At 44.2% G+C, this 22,817-nt stretch overlaps 1 protein-coding gene across 1 annotated transcript in view; it reads left to right on the top strand.

The window, feature by feature from the left end:
• Nucleotides 1-22,817, top strand: part of LOC134571702 (4-aminobutyrate aminotransferase, mitochondrial-like) — a 965,679-nt gene that overhangs the window by 157,134 nt on the left and 785,728 nt on the right. The gene's annotated exons all lie outside the window — the stretch shown is intronic.

Here is a 22,817-nt window from a genome sequence, read left to right as displayed (position 1 = left end):
CCTCTGCCCCAGGCTCCTCTGCCCCAGGCTCCTCTGCTCCTCCTCTGCCCCAGGCTCCTCTGCCCCAGGCTCCTCTGCTCCTCCTCTGCTCCAGGCTCCCCTGCTCCTCCTCTGCCCCATGCTCCCCTGCTCCTCCTCTTGCCCCATGCTCCCCTGCTCCTCCTCTTGCCCCATGCTCCCCTGCTCCTCCTCTTGCCCCATGCTCCCCTGCTCCTCCTCTTGCCCCAGGCTCTCTTTGCTACTCTTGCCCCAGGCTCTCTGCTTCTCCTCTTGCCCCAGGCTCTCCCTGCTTCTCCTCTTGCCCCAGGCTCTCCCTGCTCCTCCTCCTGCCCCATGCTCCCCTGCTCCTCCTCTTGTCCCATGCTCCCCTGCTCCTCCTCTTGCCCCATGCTCCCCTGCTCCTCCTCTTGCCCCATGCTCCCCTGCTCCTCCTCTTGCCCCATGCTCCCCTGCTCCTCCTCTTGCCCCATGCTCCCCTGCTCCTCCTCTTGCCCCATGCTCCCCTGCTCCTCCTCTTGCCCCATTCTCCCCTGCTCCTCCTCTTGCCCCATGCTCCCCTGCTCCTCCTCTTGCCCCATGCTCCCCTGCTCCTCCTCTTGCCCCATGCTCCCCTGCTCCTCCTCTTGCCCCATGCTCCCCTGCTCCTCCTCTTGCCCCATGCTCCCCTGCTCCTCCTCTTGCCCCATGCTCCCCTGCTCCTCCTCTTGCCCCATTCTCCCCTGCTCCTCCTCTTGCCCCATGCTCCCCTGCTCCTCCTCTTGCCCCATGCTCCCCTGCTCCTCCTCTTGCCCCATGCTCCCCTGCTCCTCCTCTTGCCCCAGGCTCTCCTTGCTTCTCTTGCCTCAGACTCTCCCTGCTTCTCCTCTTGCCCCAGGCTCTCTCTGCTTCTCCTCTTGCCCCAGGCTCTCCATGCTCTTTTTCTGCCCCATTTTCTTCCTGCTCTTCCTCTTCCACAGGCTCTTCCTGCTCCCCTGATTCTCCTCTGCACCAGGCTTCCTCTGCTTCTCCTCTGCACCAGGCTTCCTCTGCTTCTCCTCTGCACCAGGCTTCCTCTGCTTCTCCTCTGCCCCAGGCTTCCTCTGCTTCTCCTCTGCCCCAGTCTCCCCTGCTCTTCCCATGTCCACGCTCTCTCTGCCCCACTCTCCTTTTGCTTCTCCTCTACCCCAAGCTCTCTCTGCTTCTCCTCTGCCCCAGGCTCCCCCTGCTTCTCTTCTGGCAAATGCACTTCCTCTGCCACAGGCTTAATAATTTCCCTCTGCCCCAGGCTCTCCCTGCTTCTCCTCTGCCCCAGGCTCTCCCTGCCTATCCACTGTCTTAGGCTCCCCTGCTCTTCTTCTACCAAGGCTCTCTCTGCTCCCCAGCTTCTCCTCTGCCCCAGGCTCCTTCTGCCTCTCCTCTGTACCAGGCACTCCCTGCTTCTCCTCTGCACCAGGCTTCCTCTGCTTCTCCTCTCCCCCTGGCTCCCCTGCTCTTTCTCTGCCCAGGCTATCTCTGCTCCCCAGCTTCTCCTCTTCCCAAGGCTCCCCTACTTCTCCTCTGCTCCAGGCACCCTTTGCTCCTTCTCTGCCCAGGCTCCCCCTGGTTCTCCTCTGCCAAGGCTCCCTCTGCTCCCCAGCTTCTCCTCTGCCCCAGGCTCCTTCTGCCTCTCCTCTGCACCAGGCACTCCCCGTTTCTCCTCTGCCCCAGACTCCCACTGGTTATCCTCTGCACCAGACTCCCACTGGTTATCCTCTGCACCAGACTCCCACTGGTTATCCTCTGCACCAGACTCCCACTGGTTATCCTCTGCACCAGACTCCCACTGGTTATCCTCTGCACCAGACTCCCACTGGTTATCCTCTGCACCAGACTCCCACTGGTTATCCTCTGCACCAGACTCCCACTGGTTATCCTCTGCACCAGACTCCCACTGGTTATCCTCTGCACCAGACTCCCACTGGTTATCCTCTGCACCAGACTCCCACTGGTTATCCTCTGCACCAGACTCCCACTGGTTATCCTCTGCACCAGACTCCCACTGGTTATCCTCTGCACCAGACTCCCACTGGTTATCCTCTGCACCAGACTCCCACTGGTTATCCTCTGCACCAGACTCCCACTGGTTATCCTCTGCACCAGACTCCCACTGGTTATCCTCTGCCGCAGGCTCCCCTGCTCCTCCTCTGCCCCAAGCTCCCCTGCTCCTCCTCTGCCCCAAGCTCCCCTGCTCCTCCTCTGCCCCAAGCTCCCCTGCTCCTCCTCTGCCCCAAGCTCCCCTGCTCCTCCTCTGCCCCAAGCTCCCCTGCTCCTCCTCTGCCCCAAGCTCCCCTGCTCCTCCTCTGCCCCAAGCTCCCCTGCTCCTCCTCTGCCCCAAGCTTCCCTGTTCCTTCTTTGCCCCAAGCTCCCCTGCTCCTTCTGTGCCCCAAGATCTCTCTGCTTCTCCTGTGCCCCAAGATCTCTCTGCTTCTCCTGTGCACCATGCACTCCCTGCTTCTCCTCTGCACCAGGCACTCCCTGCTTCTCCTCTGCACCAGGCACTCCCTGCTTCTCCTCTGCACCAGGCACTCCCTGCTTCTCCTCTGCACTAGGCACTCCCTGCTTCTCCTCTGCACCAGGCACTCCCTGCTTCTCCTCTGCACCAGGCACTCCCTGCTTCTCCTCTGCACCAGGCACTCCCTGCTTCTCCTCTGCACCAGGCACTCCCTGCTTCTTCTGTGCACCAGGCACTCCCTGCTTCTTCTGTGCACCAGGCACTCCCTGCTTCTTCTCTGCACCAGGCACTCCCTGCTTCTTCTCTGCACCAGGCACTCCCTGCTTCTTCTCTGCACCAGGCACTCCCTGCTTCTTCTCTGCACCAGGCACTCCCTGCTTCTTCTCTGCACCAGGTACTCCCTGCTTCTCCTCTGCACCAGGCATTCCCTGCTTCTCCTCTGCACCAGGCCCTCCCTGCTTCTCTTCTGCCCCAGGCTCCCCCTTGTTATCCACTACCCCAGGCCCCCTTGTTATCCACTGCCCCAGGCTCCCCCTTGTTATCCACTGCCCCAGGCTCCCCCTTGTTATCCACTGCCCCAGGCTCCCCCTTGTTATCCTCTGCCCCAGGCTCCCCCTTGTTATCCTCTGCCCCAGGCTCCCCCTTGTTATCCTCTGCCCCAGGCTCCCCCTTGTTATCCTCTGCCCCAGGCTCCCCCTTGTTATCCTCTGCCCCAGGCTCCCCCTTGTTATCCTCTGCCCCAGGCTCCCCCTTGTTATCCTCTGCCCCAGGCTCCCCCTTGTTATCCTCTTCCCCAGGCTCCCCCTTGTTATCCTCTGCCCCAGGCTCCCCCTTGTTATCCTCTGCCCCAGGCTCCCCCTTGTTATCCTCTGCCCCAGGCTCCCCCTTGTTATCCTCTGCCCCAGGCTCCCCCTTGTTATCCTCTGCCCCAGGCTCCCCCTTGTTATCCTCTGCCCCAGGCTCCCCCTTGTTATCCTCTGCCCCAGGCCCCCCCTTGTTATCCTCTGCCCCAGGCTCCCCCTTGTTATCCTCTGCCCCAGGCTCCCCCTTGTTATCCTCTGCCCCAGGCTCCCCCTTGTTATCCTCTGCCCCGGGCTCCCCCTTGTTATCCTCTGCCCCGGGCTCCCCCTTGTTATCCTCTGCCCCGGGCTCCCCCTTGTTATCCTCTGCCCCGGGCTCCCCCTTGTTATCCTCTGCCCCGGGCTCCCCCTTGTTATCCTCTGCCCCGGGCTCCCCCTTGTTATCCTCTGCCCCGGGCTCCCCCTTGTTATCCTCTGCCCCGGGCTCCCCCTTGTTATCCTCTGCCCCGGGCTCCCCCTTGTTATCCTCTGCCCCGGGCTCCCCCTTGTTATCCTCTGCCCCGGGCTCCCCCTTGTTATCCTCTGCCCCGGGCTCCCCCTTGTTATCCTCTGCCCCGGGCTCCCCCTTGTTATCCTCTGCCCCGGGCTCCCCCTTGTTATCCTCTGCCCCGGGCTCCCCCTTGTTATCCTCTGCCCCGGGCTCCCCCTTGTTATCCTCTGCCCCGGGCTCCCCCTTGTTATCCTCTGCCCCGGCCTCTCCCTGCTTCTCCTCTGTCCCAGCCTCTCCCTGCTTCTCCTCTGCCCCGGGCTCCCCTGCTCTTCCTCTTCCCAGCTTCTCCTCTGTACCAGGCAATCCTTGGTTATCCTCTGCCCCAGGCTCCCCCTGGTTATCCTCTGCCCCAGGCTCCCCCTGCTTCTCCATGCTCCCCATGTTTCTCACAGTGCATGTTTCACACACTGACACACATGCAGATATACTGAAACACAGATTCAACTACTGACACGCATATGCACAAACACACACACAGATGCAATTTTATAGACACACACAGATGCACACACTGACACATGTGCAGATACACAGATACAAACACTAAAACACATACAGATTTAGACACTGTGCATCTGCATCTAGATCAGTGTGTCACGGAACAGGGAGGATTCGGCGTGTCCCACTCACTCCCTGGACGCCACGTGTCTCTTTGCGTTCCGGGAGTGAGAGACGCGCTCCACCTACATCCCGGTTGCTGGCTGTCTGCACAACTCTGCGCTATGAGCACAAGGCGCACTGCCCCTCTAATTTCCCTGAACCCTGCATGTGGGTTGCGGCGTGGGTTGCGGCGTATGGGAAAAGGGGCACAGACTCTGACTGTCCGCCGGCATACCGAGTAAGTAAAATATGTGCCATGACTCCCACACTGCCCCAGGATTTTCTCAGGCTGACAGAACCCTGTGGGACCAATACTGGTTCACCTGGGTCAGTGTGGGGATCAACGGCTTTCATCTTCAAACGGACATAGCGTCATGCCCACATAGGGAGGTGTGACACCAAGTTACCCAGAGGGACTCTCGACTTATATAGGTCTCCTCATGGGAGGGTTCCAATTTCCGTTTTCACCCTACGGTGTGTGCTCAGTTGTTTTGTTCCCCTGGAGTACAGAGCCAGCTCCTGACCGTAGTGAGTTGATAACCGTATTTTTCACTCCATAAGACGCACCTGACCATAAGACGCACCTAGCTTTTAGAGGCGGAAAACAAGAAAAAAATATTCTGAATCAAATGTACTAAACTATTTAATAAACTACTACTGGTGTATCAGAATAATATTTTAACCATGTAAAGTGAACAGCGGCATTAAGTCAACAGAGGCATTAAGAACCATCATCACTGTCATTAACAACTGAAGAGAGACTTTAAAGGGACTCTCCAGTGCCAGGAAAACAATCCGTTTTCCTGGCACTGCAGGTCCCCTCTCCCTCCCACCTCCCATCCCCGGTTGCTGAAGGGGTCAAAACCCCTTCAGTGACTAACCAGAGGCAGCGACGATGTCCCTCGGCGCTGCTTCTTGGTCCACCAACGCTCCTCCACGTCAGCCGGCCGGGTAACTGATCACGCCCGCCGGTGGGGGAGACCTAATGCGTGCGGCGCATGCGCATTAGACCCCCCCCCAAGTAAAGCATTGAAAATGCTTCCAATGCTTTCCTATGGGGATTTTAGCGATGCTGGAGGTCCTCACATAGCGTGAGGACGTCCAGCGACGCTATAGCACAGAAACTCTGTGCTATAATCCCGGAAATGCCCTCTAGTGGCTGTCTAGTAGACTGGCACTAGAGGAGGAGTTAACATTGCAAGGTAACTATTGCAGTTTATAAAAACTGCAATAATTACAGTTGCAGGGTTAAGGGTAGTGGGAGTTGGCACCCAGACCACTCCAATGGGCAGAAGTGGTCTGGGTGCCTGGAGTGTCCCTTTAAGGTTTGAGTACTCTTCTTGTCTTCTGTGAACCCCAAGAACTCATCATTGCTAGAGTCATAATTCATGAAGCTCAGTTGCTCACAATCACTAACATCACTTTCTTCGCTATCGTCATATAAGATATTATCTTCATTTCCATCCAAAGCATTGCTAATGCGAACTTAACTTCTGTGGCTGGAAAAGTATTTGAAAGGTTATTAAGGGATAATATTCAAGAATTCCTTGAGAAGAACATGGTTATTAGCAAACATCAGCATGGTTTTATGAAGCGCAGGTTATTTCAAACTAACTTGACTGCATTCTACTAAGAAGTAAGTAGAAGTATAGATCGGGGTGCTACAGTGGATGTGATCTATTTGGATTTTGCCAAGGCATTTGATACAGTTCCACACAGTGTTCAAACTCAAAGAAATCGGTCTGGATGAAAATTCTTGTCTTGGGTAGAACATTGGCTTAAAAATAGAGTACTAAGAGTTGTCATTAATGCTACATTTTCCAACTGGACAGAGGTGGCAAGTGGTGTCCCTCAGGGTTCTGTTCTGGGACCCCTTCTATAGAACATGTTTATAAATGATCTTGAAAAAAGTATTGAAAGTCATGTTTCAGTGTTTGCAGATGACACAAAACTCTGTAAAGTAATACAATGTGAGCAAGATATTACTTTGCTGCAGAGGGATTTAGATAGACTGAGGGACTGGGCTCTCAAATGGCAGATTAAATTTAATGTTGAAAAATGCAAGTTATGCACTTCGGCGTAAAGGATGCAACATATACCCTTAATGGAAGCGAATTAGGGATAACGAAAATAGACTTGGGAATTGTTATAGACAACAAACTATGCAACAATGTGCAATGTCAATCAGCAGTGGCTAAGGCCAGTAAGGTATTGTCATGCATGAAAAAGGGCATTCATTCTCGGGATGAGAATATCATTTTGCCTCTTTATAAATAACTGGTAAGACCACATATTAAATATGCTGTGCAATTTTGTGCTCCTTTTCTAAAGAAGGATATTATGGCACTAGAAAAAGTGTTAAGGCGGGCTACAAAATTAATAAAAGGAATAGAACATATCCGCTATGAAGAAAGGTTAACACATTTTAACCTCTTTAGTTTAGAAAAATGTCGCCTGAGAAGGGATATGATAACATTATACAAATATATTCGGGGCCAATACAAACCATTGTGTGGAAATCTATTCACAAACTGGACTTTACATAGGACACGAGGTCATGCGTTTAGACTGGAAGAAAGATGATTTTGTCTAAGGCAAAGAAATGTTTGGTGTTTTTTACTGTAAGAATAGCGATATTTGTCGTTTTTATTTTTATATTTATTTATTCCATTTATTTATTTGTTCTACTTTTTAGTTATTTCCATATTTTGCCAATTTCTTTAATACTTAATATTTTACTCTTTACTCTTTTATCTTGGTTATATATGTTTAGAAGGTCTCTGAGTTAGAATAGATTTCCCCCAGCCTAATTATATACTCTTCCAATTTTTCACTTAATTAGACCATTGTATTTTTTAGGTATCTCAACATCTTTTAACATAGTGCTAAATAACTTTATAATATGATTATTGCTTGATAAACCTTGGCACACTCATATCCATTTCACCTTTCTCTTATTCAGTTTATTGTAATCTTTCCTCTGATACTTCTAAATAGGGATGGCCTGTTAAAGAGATCTTTAGTCAGCCGATTGTAACAATTACCAATTATTCAAAATATTTACATTTTCGATCAAGTTCTGAGTGATACCCTACTCATTTTATATTGCTCCACACACTTTGGATGTTTATTTCATTTATACATCACTTACACGTCACTATTTCTCTCCACAATGTTAGGGTTCTATACTCAAACAAACCCAGCTAATTATTAGAGCCAGACCCCCACTTGTTATGTTGGGCAACAATAGCAGCGTGTCAGATTCTTAAGAGTGCAAACCAAGAGCAAGTTTCTCCCATTTTTCACCGATGTGCAAACCAAGAGCAAGTTTCTCCCATTTTTCACCCATAACTTGTTTTATCTCACTTCTACTTGGTGCAACTTGTGTCTCTGGTTACTTCAGAGCTCTTTATAGACCTAACTTGGTAATCTTCCTCCAGCCTCGATATCTCAGATTCCCTCAGCATTCTTTGATGCATTTTGGTATTTCCTTGCATGTAGGAACATATGTCTTTTGTCCCTTATTTTATGGATTTCATCACATTTCACACAAGGTGTACCCCTTTGTAGATTGACTACCTTCCATATTCATATGAAGCCAATTTTCGCTGGTACAAACAAATTGTCTGATTCTGTCATATCTGACGTCCCATACTAGACTTCTTACGCTAGGTATTGTAGATTGTATTTCATAGCCATTTCATAGGCACTCATGCATTATGCATTTATAATTTTTTTCAGTTTTCACTTCACATTATTTTTTCACTTCACTTTATTCTTTTATTAATTTTATTCACTTTTTTTATTCATTAATTCACTCATTCATTCATCCATTCATTTGCATTCACTCATTCATTTATGTATTCATTCATTTTCATCATCTTTCTCTTTTATGCTAATTCCCACATCACCATCTTCACAGATTATTTCTTACTGCACCTTGCAAATGATATGCAAGAGACACACTTAACAGGCGATCTACTCTCAATCGGTCTATCTATTCCAGTATTCCCGATTACACCTACCTTCTCTCTTTTACTATCATATTATTTTCATCCATTTCCAGCTAACTGCTAGGTTTCTGTCCCCCATTTCATATTTTGTATTATTGTGCTGGTGTTTGTCAGAAGTATGATTTCTGCAGCTGTTTTTTTAAGACCAATGCTACGATCACTGTCAGCCGATACACTGTCATTATGTGTAGCCTTTTTTATCAATACAGTACTGTTTACTATTACTGTTTAAATGCTTTTCGCAGATTATTGTGCTGTTTCCATTATTAATGTTAAAATGCTATTTCATTGCACTTTTTATACCGATCAGCTGATTCTATTTATATATTGATATTTTTTTTATCATTTTTATCATATTTATAATTTCTCCTTCTTTTATTCTATTTTAGTCCATAGTAATAATATAACCACACAAATTTAATGATGTATGTCCTTTGGATAACCTGTGTTAGTACCATATTAAGCCGTTCTGTTTGCAGCAATCAAGGATTTAATTTAATAGCACGAGTTATATAAAGTGGGCAAACAGCCTTACAAGACTATTAGCCTCTGATGAAGTGACACCATTCAGTCAGGAAACGCGTAAGGCATTTTACGGCAGGAGCCACATTCAGCTTATCCCTAAGGATTCTGTATTTTACTTCAACTTCACGTTCATTGTGAGTTAATTTCATTTAGTTGTTACCTAATTTATTTGTATTTTTAAAGACTCACATGATGGGTGCTGGCTGCATTTAACTTATCCCTGATGGGAAGATTCTAACACTCTAGATCTATGTCAGTGATCTAGTCAGTGGTTTCCAGCTTCTGCTGTTGTATGAGAATGACTGTATTTGCTATTTACCAGTACGGTTGCATTATTTCAGCTATTGATACTTTGTAGCTGGTGCCTAACATTATTTGGCTACCAACATTTGTTACTTTATTTTTTTAAATTCTTTAATTTTGTTGTGCAGGTGATTACAAAGCATAGTCATGCGCCACAACGGCGTGCTTTTGTTTTTAACATAGACTAAACAGTGGCATGAAGGGTTTGCACATTTTTTGTGAAAGAAACATAGTAAGCTAGACTAGTACGTCATGTCGCTTATAAACTATCTGTATTAACTACAATGGGTAGTCGTCGGCATAGTAAACTAGTCAGCTTTGTCTAAGCGATTATGCATTAACTACAATTGTTTTTTGACAACATAGTAACCTGGGCAGGTATGTCTAAACGATTTTGTACTATTTGCGTGAACTACCCTTTTATAACATAGAAAAATCAATCGTGTGTCAGATCGCTTATCATTAAATAATAGCATTCTCGTAAGTGTGTGACATGGCAGATCTAATGAATTTCTAGCAGTATTCATGGAAACAAGGTTAAGTACATTGTAGGGAGCTTAGTTGCTAACCAGCCCTTCTAGGAGTCTGCACAGTTAAATTAAACAGAATAAACATAGTTTCTAACTTGCTTAAATGCGAGCTGGTCTAGGCATAGGTATTCTGAGCATGTCTATGGCTGACTATGATCCCCTGCGCTAGCACACAAGAAAAACTGAAAATAGGCAAGAACTGCCTGCAGTCAGATATGGGAGTTCGATTGAGAAGGCATATAAAAAGAAAACAGGTGATATTGGGCACTTAGCCTTGCAAGAAATTACAGTCCCGGTAGGTTCAGCCGATGCCTTGTTGGGGCTGGTTGTGTTCGCTCTGTATCTTTTGTAGCAGCTTGTGGTGTTTCCCCTGTGCGAGGGGGCGCCGAGATCCTGGTCCCTTTGGAGGAGCGTTTGCTGGTGGGTGATATGCCCTCCTGACTGGGTGCTGAGTTGGGCTTGCCTGTCTTGTGTTGGTCGCTTCGCTGGGTCTTGCGCCCCTTCATTTCACCCTCCTGGTCGGGTTTGTCTTTCCCCTCCGAGGCTGAAGTCTCCGAGCAGGTCGTGGGGGTTTTCTCCTGGGATTTGAATGTAGTCCCGAGCAGGTTTTTTGCCGGAGCTGGCTTCCCGTAGGGGTGTTAGTAGAGGGAGCTGCTGCCTTCCTCCACTGGAAGCCACGTTGTGAGGTGCGTGGCCAGTCTGCAGTTTGTGGTATATGTGCCGGAGGCTGCAGTTGAGATTTCAGTTGCCTCCAGAAGGAGGTGAAGATGGCGTTCAGTCGGAGCTCTGTTTCCCGCCATATCTGCTGTGGGTAGGTCGTGTTAACGCTTACTGCCATTGTGGGGAACTCTGTGACGGGCAGTTCGATCTCGTGGTCAGTTTTCCTCCACTTTGCAGGGGTATCTCGTAGGGGTAGACCAGGATGACCCCCACCGGTCCAAAGGGGTGGGCGAGGGCCCATGGCTTGGTACTTGGCTGGTCGGGGCATCAAGAGAGCGGCCGTCCCTCCCGCTCCCGCCATGCGTGTAGGCCTCACCATCATGTCGGGTGAATGGGGTTCAGTGCGTCTCTTGTTTGGTGTCTGCATGTGCACCCCGTTGTCACCGCACTCTGGGTAGCCGTTCGGTCTCGATTGTTTGCCGTTTTGGCTTTGAAAATGAGCTTATTTTGCAATAAACAGCAGGAGCTGCTGTGTTAAGCATCCTCTCTGCCACAAGGTCAGGCCCCGCCCCCCGGCTACCAACATTTTGTATCAGCTGTTACATTGCACAGATCCTATTACAATTTTGGACGCAAGAATTCCTATCCATTTAGAATAATTTATATTTGCTGCTGTTTTTTATTGGATTTCTTTTTTCTTTTCAATTGGACTTTTTATCTGCTGCAAAACTACTTATTGGACTAATTTGGTATTTATATGGTTTTATTGCTGATTACATTGATTTTTTTCTGGGCTCACTATTATTCCACTGACCGTCTATTTTATAGTTCTTAAAGGTCTGGACACTTTGTCATTTTTGCACTATTTAGTAGATATCCCCTTTCCAATTGCTTTTATGTCTGCACATTTCCTTATTTTCTGTCTGACTCTTCGCTGATTTCCCAGTTCTGCTCCTGTCTATCACTAGACCCCTTAGTTTAATTGGTTTTATAGTTCATTTTTATAACATAGCTAAATCCAATTTTATATACACATTTCTACACGATGTATACCTCCCATACATAGGTCTTTTATTTCTTCGGTTTTTTTTCATCCCTTCTACATTTAGCACGTTCTACATTTTGTTTTACTCTTACGAAGCAATTTTATGCTGCACATATCTTTTCTCACTCTACAAGTTTATTTAGTTACATTATTTTATGCTGCTTAATTTATTTATTTTTTATGTTTAGTTTCCCTCTACTTAAGAGTCGGGATTAGATCTCCTGGTACGCTCAGGGCTTTGTACCTTTTTCATTTATCCAATTGTGGGGATATTTATGGGATAATAATAGTAAACAGATGAGAAATTGCCCACTATTTCAATTCTCAGATGCCTAATCGTTATCGTTATAAGTGAAAGGTAAACCATATACCGGTAATTAAAATCACAAATTGTTATAAAAATAGATATTTATTTCTTAACAATTTAAATAATAATGATGAGTAACATGCATGATAATAATCAATGGAATTCGAGTATAACAATATGCAATACAATACGGCAATAATCAATGAATATTCAGTATAAAACAATATGCAATACAATAGGCAATTTACTTCCTGGTTAGTACAGCATAGACTCCATTAGCTGTCAAGACTGATTTACGATAGGTTTCAGAGAAGGAATGTGAGTTTCACACTGAGCTGCAGTGTAGGGCAATAGAACTTGGCTAGCAGTTAGAAATAACCCTTTCAATGCTGGCTAGACCTCTTCTAGGGATTTAAGATCTACTCTTGTGTAATTTTAAATAACAAAATAATATTTAAATAGTCAGTAACCACTCCTTGATCCATCCAATGAGAAATCTACATGTTACATAAGCTGATATTTTCATTAATTTGTCTAAATAGATATTTTATCTTATTTTAGAGCCAATCAATACAGCTGGATTGGTCATGATATGCTAACGTGATATTAATCACACAAATACATTAATGGCTATATTAATCCCAGCTGCAGATGGGATGCTATAACCATATATATATATCCTTTAATAATTAAGATTTCTAAATATGAAATCTAATCACGATTTATCCAGTCATATATCATGCTATTAATTTTAATTAATTTAAATTAATTAATGAAATGCCTGTATATTTACCAGTTAAGTAGATATTTTCTCATCAGATATCCTCAGGTAGCTAAGTGTCTTGGATCTCTTTCTCTGCATGGAGTGTAAGAGTTTCTTGGTTACTCTGATCGCCCGATTCTGCCTGGATCTCTCTGAATCCCCAGAGTGTTGTAATCTCTCTCTCTCTTCAATTTTTGAATTCCCGACTCTCCTCTCTTCCCTTGTCTTAACTTTTTAAAGGGGAAATTCCTCTGATAGCCAATCACAAATGTGGGGTGTGGTTGCCTTCTAGGTAATCATTTTAATATTTGGACTCTAGATGGCAGCCTTGTTCCACTACACATACCTATCCAGGAAAGAGTTAACTTTTCCTGGTGGCTATTTTTGACGTCATTTACGTTATCTTTATGTAGCCATAATTTTATATTCACTTGTCAGATCACATGGTCTTTCTCAGTTTTGTCCAGACTATGCGTCTGCAAATTCTGCTATAATTCCTAAAATTGATAGTTTGTGAACTAAGTTTCACCTTAAACTATAATGGGACGTTGTACAATATCGAAAGTAAAATTTAATTATTTAATCCTCTCTGTCACCTACGTCTGGGAATAGAATTTATTATAGTTGCATGATTAGTACCTAGACAGTCTCTTATCTATTTGGTTGTTTATATATATTACACATTCCATTCAGCTCGGGCAAAGCGGTCAGTTTTAGAGAAAGGATAGAAATTTTGTGTCTCTTTGTTAACTTGAAGATACAAAATGGAGTCTGGTCTATTTAGATTGACTTCAGAATATACACTTTGTACTTCTATCATAGCACAAAATGTCTGCCGATATAAATACCCTGATACAATTCTACCAAGACCTGGCTCCAAGCACTCTATGCAAGAGAAGGGAACTTAAGCTTCTCACCCAACAGAAGATGTAGTTTGCCAGATGAACCCAGCCAGATACCGAATACCCCAGGGTTCTGACAAACAACGCCCACAATCTTCCAACTAAGAACATCCAAAACAACTCTCTACCCGCACCCAGCCTCCACAAGGAAGAGGACCTAGCAAGCAGCAAATTCACCCGACAACAACACATGCACTCCCGGGACTTTACGTTATGCCCACTACAGTGTGCACACCAACTCCCGCAGACTACCACACCAGAGATCTTCTCAAGCGATTGACCCTTCAAGATACATCAAAAGCCCTAATGTGAAAATATTATTAAAAAGGAAACAAGGCAGCATCTAGCTAACCCGGCGCCTAATGCAATGCATAGAATCCAAACAGATCTCGCAGATCCGCACCCCAAAGGTCGCCCTCAGCAATTTCCCAGATCAGATAGGTGAAGTGTTTCAACGATACTTTGAGAACTTATACAACCACTCCCCCCTTAACCCCACCGACACAATGGCGAACCAAGCCCTAAAGGCAAACTTCCTCGAACTAAATCTCCCATCTATTTCTGAAAGAACCAAAGTAGCATTAGCAGTCGAGGTGAGAGTGGAAGAAATGGCTAAGGCACTAGGCACATTCAAACCCAAGAGCCCAGGACCGGATGGCCATCGACATCAACTGGTACACACTGTGGGGATATTTATGGGATAATAATTGTAAACAGAGAGAATTGCCCACGAGTTTCAATTCTCAGATCCCTTATCGTTATAAGTGAAATGTATGATCATATACCGGTAATTAAAATCACAAATTGTTATAAAAATATAATTTTTATTTTTTAACAATTTAAATTAATAATGATGAGTAACATGTATGATAATAATCAATTGAATTCGAGTATAACAATATGCAATACAATATGGTAATTTAAAACAAACATTTCCTAATGGCTAAGACTTAGTTTATAATCTAAAGCATTAGGTGTCAAGATTGATTTACGACCCTTTCACAGAGACAAAGAATGTGAAGTTTCAGTGTGCAGCATGAGATCCTAATTTAAATTAATTAATTAAATGCCTGTATATTTACCAGTTAAGTAGATATTTTCTCATCAGATGTTCCCAGGTAGCTAAGTGTCATGGGTCTCTTTCTCTGCATGGAGTGTCTTGATTTTCTGAGTGTCCGATTCTGCCTGGATCTCTCTGAATCTCCCTGAATCTCCCGAGAGTGTTGTAATGTCTCTCTCTTCAATCTTTGAATTCCCGACTCTTCCCTTGTCTTAACTTTTTAAAGGGGAAATTCCTCTAAGTGATAGCCAATCACAAATGTGGGGTGTGGTTGCCTTCTAGGTAACCATTCTCGTATTTGGACTCTAGATGGCAGTATTGTTCCACTACACATACCTATCCAGGAAAGAGTTAACTTTTCCTGGTGGCTATTTTTGACGTCATTTACGTTATCTATATGTGGCCTATAACTTATATTTTCTGTCAGATCAAGAGGATTTCTTCAGACTATGCGTCTGCAAATTCTGCTATAATTCCTAAAATTGATAGTTTGTGAACTATAGATGAACTTCTTTAATACAATGGGATGTTGTACATATAGAAAGTAACATTTAATTATTTAATCTTCTGTCACCTCTGTCTGGGTTTAGAATTTACTCTTATTCCATTCGCAATTAGACAGTCTGTCCACCCCCATTCTCAATGTCTTATCTATTTGGTTTGTTTATACAAGACATTCTTAGCCCTGGGAAAGCGGTCAGTTTTAGAGAAAGGAAAGAAATTCTGTGTGTCTTTGTTAACTTGAAGATACAAAATGGAGTCTGGTCTATTTAGATTGACTTCAGAATATACACTTTGTATTTCTATCATCGCACAAAATGTCTGCCGATATAAATACCCTGACATAACCCCCCTTAGTGCCTGTCATAGCCAAATAATTTAGCTTATGAGTAGGCACTATGGAAGTTACAAGACATATTGTGCAATCACATAATTTTTGACATAGTCACTTGACATGTTTCAGAGCCATGTTTAAGGTACTCGATTCCACACAAAGCATTGGTAGAATCGTACACAAAAGGTTTTCCATCACATTGGAAATTATTGTCTTTGAATTTTTCACAGTCATTCAAAATGGGTATTGAATACCAATCTGGTATCCACGGTTGAAAAGCCAAAACATCTGGGGTTTGGACTTTTACATGGATATTGTCCTTCCATGTACCAACGTTGTAAATTGTTTTCATTTGAAAAATGTTTTTGGGAGTTACATATGGTATGGCCAATAAAAAGCAAATCTCCATACGTTCCGGGTCAATTAAGAGAGGTATAGCGCTCCCCATCTCAAAGGCCAGATTTAATTGCATGGACTCAATTGTTTCTCCATCCACATTGGCAAGCATCGCATGAACAATATCCTTGGATACAAAATACAGAGGTATGCGTCCCCCTGCCAATTCGATCATTCCAGTTTGCACTTCGTCGAGAAAAGCAAGTGTGTGGAACAATATTGGGTCATGCAGAAATAGAAGTTCATGCTTAAATAAGTCATGACTTTGGTGCAACTCAGTGGATTTGGCAATTAACTCAGAATGCAAATTTGTTGTAACAACTGTGTCTTACACAATAGTTAGTGTTCTTTGCTGTTTTATCACCTGATGAATATCGTTAATGTGTTGCTTTAGCGCATAGATTTTCATATCCAGCTTTTGGACAGTAATAGAGTTGGCTGCAGACATTCCAGTTGCGACAACTGCACCAACAGTGGCACAAACTAATGCAACAATTATAGCGGTGAGGAACCTTTTGGGTCGGTTGCTCATCGAAATAGAACTGGATACAAATGGTTTCCGGGCTTGCTCCAAGATGTTTCGCACACGGTCCTGTGCTCTTTGGAGGTGCATCTGGTACCAAGTCTGTAACTCAGGAAGCTGCATCGATGAAATGTTGTACGCCTTCTCGATGGAAATCTTGGGGTCCAAGCTGACGAACACACGTCGGGTAAGGATCCTCTTCTCTGTCAAGATGAACCCTGGTGTCTCTTGAATCAGGATGCCGGAGGATGGTCCCATCTCTGCGATCGGTTCGGTCCGTAGCTCTTGGCACAGGAGCAGTACGATCCAGAAACACGCCACATCCTTCTTGGACATCTTTCGACAGTCACGGATCAGGACTCGTTTCAGACTTATCTACTAATGATTCAAGGTTTGTTAAGTATACAAACTTATAACTGTGTGACATCACTTGGCCTAGGACAACACATTATTACGATTCATCAACATATGTATTTTCTCTAATTCTATTTTTATAACTTCATCCCTCACTACATTTATTACTGACTCCTCCGCAATATGCCTATAGCAGTTAAACAAGCTAGTAACCGGCTTAGAAAATGTAGTTATTGGATGGCAAGGAAATGGTTAATGACATGAACATACATGAGATCATGGCACATCACAACATTTCACATCATACGATACCACGTGAATCAAGCATTCATCCAGGTTAGTCGTTCACCCTTCTGCATCTGAATCCACACCTATAATCCTTAATTGAGATTTAGGATGACAAGCACGCAATTGGTTAATGTGAACCCACTTTTCAATAAAATCACCATCCTTAGGAATTTTTATCTTGTACGCTACTGGGGAAATTTTGTCAATGATGACATATGGCCCTTTCCAAGAAGGTAAAAATGTATTTTCCTTGACTTGATTTCGCGCAAAATTATACAGATAGACTTGATCTGTTATCTCATATTCCTTTTTCGTGGTTTTTAAATCGTAATAGGTCTTAACCCCTGTCACTGCTTTTTCTAGATTCTTTTGGGCAAACGCATGCTGTAAATGCTTGCGCAAATCTTCGATATACTGATGCGTAGTGGCAGCATTGATCAAATTATGATCCGAAGTACGATATAGTAAATGTTGTGGTAAAACCATCTTTCTTCCTGTCATCAATTCAAAAGGTGACAATTTGGTAGCAGTGCTAGGTGTAGCTCTAATCGCCATTAAAACTAGGGGCAATTTAATGTCCCAGTCTTTACCAGACTCCTTAACATACTTCTTTAGAATATTAACGATAGACTGGTTATATCGCTCTACCTCCCCGCTAGACGCAGCGCGGTATGCAATATGTAGCTTCCGTTTAACACCTAGAATATTCCACATCTTAGCCATTACTTCGCTGGTAAAATGACTACCTCTGTCTGACTCAATTCTTTGGGGCAGACCGAACCTAGAAAAGACATGGTTAATCAACAAAGTGGCGCACACGGTACTTGTGTTCTCTTTACAAGGCAAACATTCTATCCACTTTGTGTATATACATGTAACGGTTAACATGTATTTGTTACCTCTTGAAGATCTTGTTACAGGACCTATAAAGTCAATTTGAATATCAGATCAGGGTAATGACACCCCCCTCTTCTGAAGTGGTGCACGATGGGTTGGACCAGGGGGTTGATATTGCGGACAAATCAAGCATCCCTGACAGTATGTCTTAACATCTCTTAACATGTGTGGCCAATATGCATAATCACGCAATATCTCATATGTGATCTTGTCACCACGATGCCCAGATGTAGGTGCATCATGTGCGTGTTGGAGCATTAACCCTCGGTATACAGTTGGGACTACCCATTGTTGAATACCATGTTTAGAAGGTCTGACCAGCAACCCATCCATGATACTAAATTGGACTTAATATCTCATCAAGATTCGTAAATCTTCATTATCTTTGCAATCCTCATCTGTGATGGGATTGGCAGTAGGGTCTTCTATATGTTTATAGAATATACCCATGACAGGATCGTTCTTCTGACTGGTAATCAGGTCCTTACTAGGAGCTTCTTGACTCCATTGCACGACATTTAAGTCGGCATTATCTCTAGCCTGTCGTCTAGTTATGGCCTCAACATGAATTGAACCCATAAGATCATCAATGTTTAGGGTTTCACCATTGATGGCTGCTTGTTTTGCCAGTGAATCGGCTAGGTCATTACCATCCTTGTCAATACCTTCTATTTTAGAATGGCCTTTGGTTTTCTTCCAATATATGGTTAAACCATGTCCCTTAACCAACTCATCAATTTTACAAAACAATTTCCCATGTTTAACAGGTTTGTTATTGCTCTTCAGCATTTGGTTACGTTTCCAGCTAGGCAGATATTCAACGAAACTGTTGCGAATATAGTTGGAATCAGTTATGATAACAAATTCTTTGATACTATATTCTATTGCCATTTGAATGGTCTTATATACTGCACAGAGTTCGGCTATCTGACTGCTTTTTGGGACCAATACTGTATCCTATAGATACATTGGGATAATCACCTATCCAGGCGATTCCGATACCTGCAACTAACTTCCGTTCAGCACCAGCGACGTGGTGATATGAACAACCATCAATGTATACCCACGGTAGTGGTCGACAGTATTCCTCGTCATAAACTTTATAAGGGGATAGCAATTGCTCTTCTAGGAAGTCATCTCCGGTGTCATTATCATCCAGAGATGGAGCAGTACAGTCATGTAATTCTGCTAAACCTTGGGCAACTGTGCTTCTCTTATTATGTTTATAACGGACTTCTAACGGCCATCCCTGTAAGGATAGAGTCCATGCAGTAATCCGACTGTTAGAGAGATTACCGTCTCTAATTCTTTCACTCTGCAGATGATGAGCTGGTGAGCTGTTTCTACAATTATTTTCCCACCTTGGATATAGCTACGAAAATTTTGTAGTGCCCAGACGGTCGACAATAACGCTTTCTCACACGTGTTGAATTTAACTTCAACAGGTGACAAAGTCTTGCTAGCATATGCAATAACTTTGTTTAAACTGTCCTGCTTCTGATACAGAACAGCACTTATGCTGAAATCGGTATATCCTGTCTCCAGATAGAAGGGTTTACCCCCCTCTGGGTATGCTAAACAGGGTGCCTGAGTGAGCTTCCTCCTCAGTTCACTTACCGCTAGGTCCTGAGGCTCCCCCCAGTTCCAGGCAGTTTCCTTTTTAAGCAGGTGTAAAAGTGGTTTCATTATTTCTGCATAGTTATCTATAAACTTACGGGAGTAATTAGTCATACCAAGGAACGATCTTAATTCCCTGAAGGTGTTTTAGCCTTTAGTATGGCTTCAACCTTCTTCCTCTGGGGATTTAATCCTTCAGAGGTTACCTCATGTCCGAGGAAATTTACATGGGTGCGACACCATTGCGCCTTTTGTAAAGACAGTTTAATCCCTGCCTCTCTTAACTGAGTGAGAACATGTTTAATCTCTATGATATGCTTATCAAAGGAAGTGCTTTTCAGCAAGACATCGTCGACATATGATAACGTTCCTCTCTCGAGTGCGTCAGGCATAGCTTTATGCATGAACACAGCGAATTCATGACCAGAGTTTATGTAACCGAAGGGCATACGGGTCCAGGTATACTGCTGCTTTCCAAATGTGAAGGCCAATTTGTATTGGTCTTCATTATGGACTGGTACAGTCCAATATCCCTGCGCACAGTCAATGGCAGTGAATATTTTGGATCCCTGCATTTGTACCAAACATTGGTCTATGTATGGCACTGGCCAACCAGACATATAGACACGTTTATTTAGCTGTCGTAAGTCAGCGCATAAACGCCATTGTCCATTAGGTTTCAGAATCCCCAAGATCGGATTATTATACGAACTGTGCACTGGACGTATAATGCCCCTTTCCTTTAAGTTCTGAATGATGTCTTGTAGACCATCGTATGACGCTAATGGGAGTCTATATTGTTTGATAAATACAGGTGGTAAATTTGGATCAGTTTGTATTCTGGCTACGTGGAGGTTAGTTAACCCACAGTCGTAGGAATCCTTAGCAAAAATATCTTGGAATTCCAAAAGGATTTCCTTTAGCTGTTGCCGCTCAGCATCGTTGGAGCAACCGTCAGCTAAAGATATTTGCTCTTCTAGCCTTTCCTGAAATCCTGGAAAGATTTCAGGCTGGCCTATCTCATAAGCTTCTTCAAGCCTAGAAGTTAGGTCAGTTCGGTGTTGACTTACCTTTTCTCTTTGGTCGTGATACTCTTGTGATTCCTGCTCATTGAGCGGATGATCGAAGGTGATTGATGCTTCTTCGATTTTACACGAGCCGTCTTCGACGTTGAAGGGATACACAGATAGGATAGTGAATAATCCTTCTGGGGAGGAATGGAATATTTGATCGACAATTTCGTCCTCAGTTAAGTATTCTTCAGGGATGAGGCCTATAATTTGGTTTTGGAAACCAAATGTATAGTACTCGGCATCCAATGCTAGACCTAATAATGTTCCTTTTGGTAAAGTAACACTATTGGGTGTAACATTGTTGACCATTATATAGGTGGGATTCTTACCAATACTTACCATTGGTGTATGAGTTACCACCATCCCTAATCGTTGTATCCTGTTGGATAAACAGATTAGGGCATCAGAGTTTTCTAATCTCTGACCCTCCTTGACCTGTAGGGGTAAAAGAAAGTTACTTGTCCCTTGTGGAATGGTTATGTCATCAGGTACTTGGATACTTACCGCATATGGGAGTATTTGTCCTGATTTCAGGACGTTTTCCTCGTGTAGGTATCCACAAGGATTACCTTTTAACCTTGTCCACAAGTTGGAATTAATCAGGTCAAGGTGTATGGCAAAGCGATGTATGACATCATTGCCAATGTAAACCTGATAGCGAGGTTCGTCTATCACTCGGAATAAATGTTTAACTGTCTTATTTCCGATGGAAATAGATAGTAAACATTTTGCTATCACATTGTGACTCTCTGATTCGCCATCCAGGTTCTGGATCCACCTGTCATGTGGGGAAGCGTACCTGATCATTTTAGGATTAGCGATCTGCTTTAACAGACTTCTGCTAATATAGCTGTTCTCACTCTGTAAGACAAGCTTTGCATTCCTACTTCTTCCCAAGTCATTTATTTGAATAGGAAAGAATAAGTTGTTATTAACCCTTTCAATTCTGGCAAGGAATTGAGCATGACCCGCCAGATCTACAGATTCAACATAGTCCCTGTGGAGAGAAATGGTTAAAACATCACCTTCCAGAGAGACATTCTGGATCCTCTCTGCAGCAATTCTTACGGAATGCTCATCTACAGGTGCGATTGCATCATTCACCTGCAGGATAGTCACGTCAGGTGACTGACTATTCCTAAAATGTACCTCTATCGAGTCAGGTCTTTCCTCTATTACATGGCAGTTACGATCAGATTGTACATGTGATTTCTCATAGGTTATAGGAACCTTAGCTTGTGACCATACAATTCCATTCACACAGTCAATAATTGTGTTAAGTCTTCTGAGTATGTCTATACCCAGAATCAGTCGGTTATAGGGGAGATCTACCACTATCACCGGGTGTCTAAAGGTTTTGTTACCTATTTTAAACTTTAACCAGGTATTGCCAATAACATGAAGTGCATTTCCTCCAACGCTCAACAAAGCATTGGGGAAATTTCTTAGCTTCGGCTTATCCGTTGCTAAGTCCATTACCTGCTGGAAGTAGGTATTGGATAAGATGGTGGCTTGTGAACCAGTATCTATTAACCCTTTGAAAGGCTGGGGTAGCGAATCCTGTATTTCTACAGACATGTAGTACCTTCCTTCATGTTCTTCTAATTCACATAAGAATTTAGAGTGTGTCAACATATTACTTGTTTTCCATACATTACCGGTCACAGCAGTAGTTTCTACCTGTACTGAGGAATGCTCAGTCTTACCCACAGGCCCATCCTTTTTAGGGATGTCTTGAACTGTCAAGCGGGAAATAGCGGTCGGCATCTCGTCAGTTAACCCTTTCAGGGCTGGATCCTGGAAACTAGTGGTTGCTGGGGCTATTTTAGCCTTTGGCTGAAATGAAAAAAAAGAGGAACACGTTGCGCCTCCTTCACCCGGAAGTGAAGTGACGAGATAGGCAATAGGTTTCCTAACACAACTATTGTTTATTTGACTGTTAGTACCTGGAAAGGGAACAGGGATAGGTATTACATCTACTGACAACCTAGCCTGTTTAGTCACTGTAGCTATATTTGCTGCGGCACTTGTTGTTGCTGTTGCAATTGCACAGGTGTCTCTGCAATTTGAGCTGTCCCTAAAAAAGGATTGATAGCAAAGGCTTGGTTAATCTTTGTTATTTGCTCCATTAATTTGCCCATATGGTCAGTCAATTGACCAACCTGACGACGCAAATTATTTCCCCCATTACCGTTTTGTCTTTGCCCATTAGAATTTGGCTGGGATGGCTGAGACTGTTGGGAGTTATTGGAAGCAGATTGGTTATTTCTGTTTCCATACCTCCTATTTCCCTGAGGATTCCTTCT

Source organism: Pelobates fuscus, chromosome 8 (assembly GCF_036172605.1).
Source record: "Pelobates fuscus isolate aPelFus1 chromosome 8, aPelFus1.pri, whole genome shotgun sequence".
NCBI classification, from domain to species: Eukaryota; Metazoa; Chordata; class Amphibia; order Anura; family Pelobatidae; genus Pelobates; species Pelobates fuscus.
Note: the sequence above shows the minus strand (reverse complement) of the source record. Positions and strands in the feature narration are given on the sequence as shown.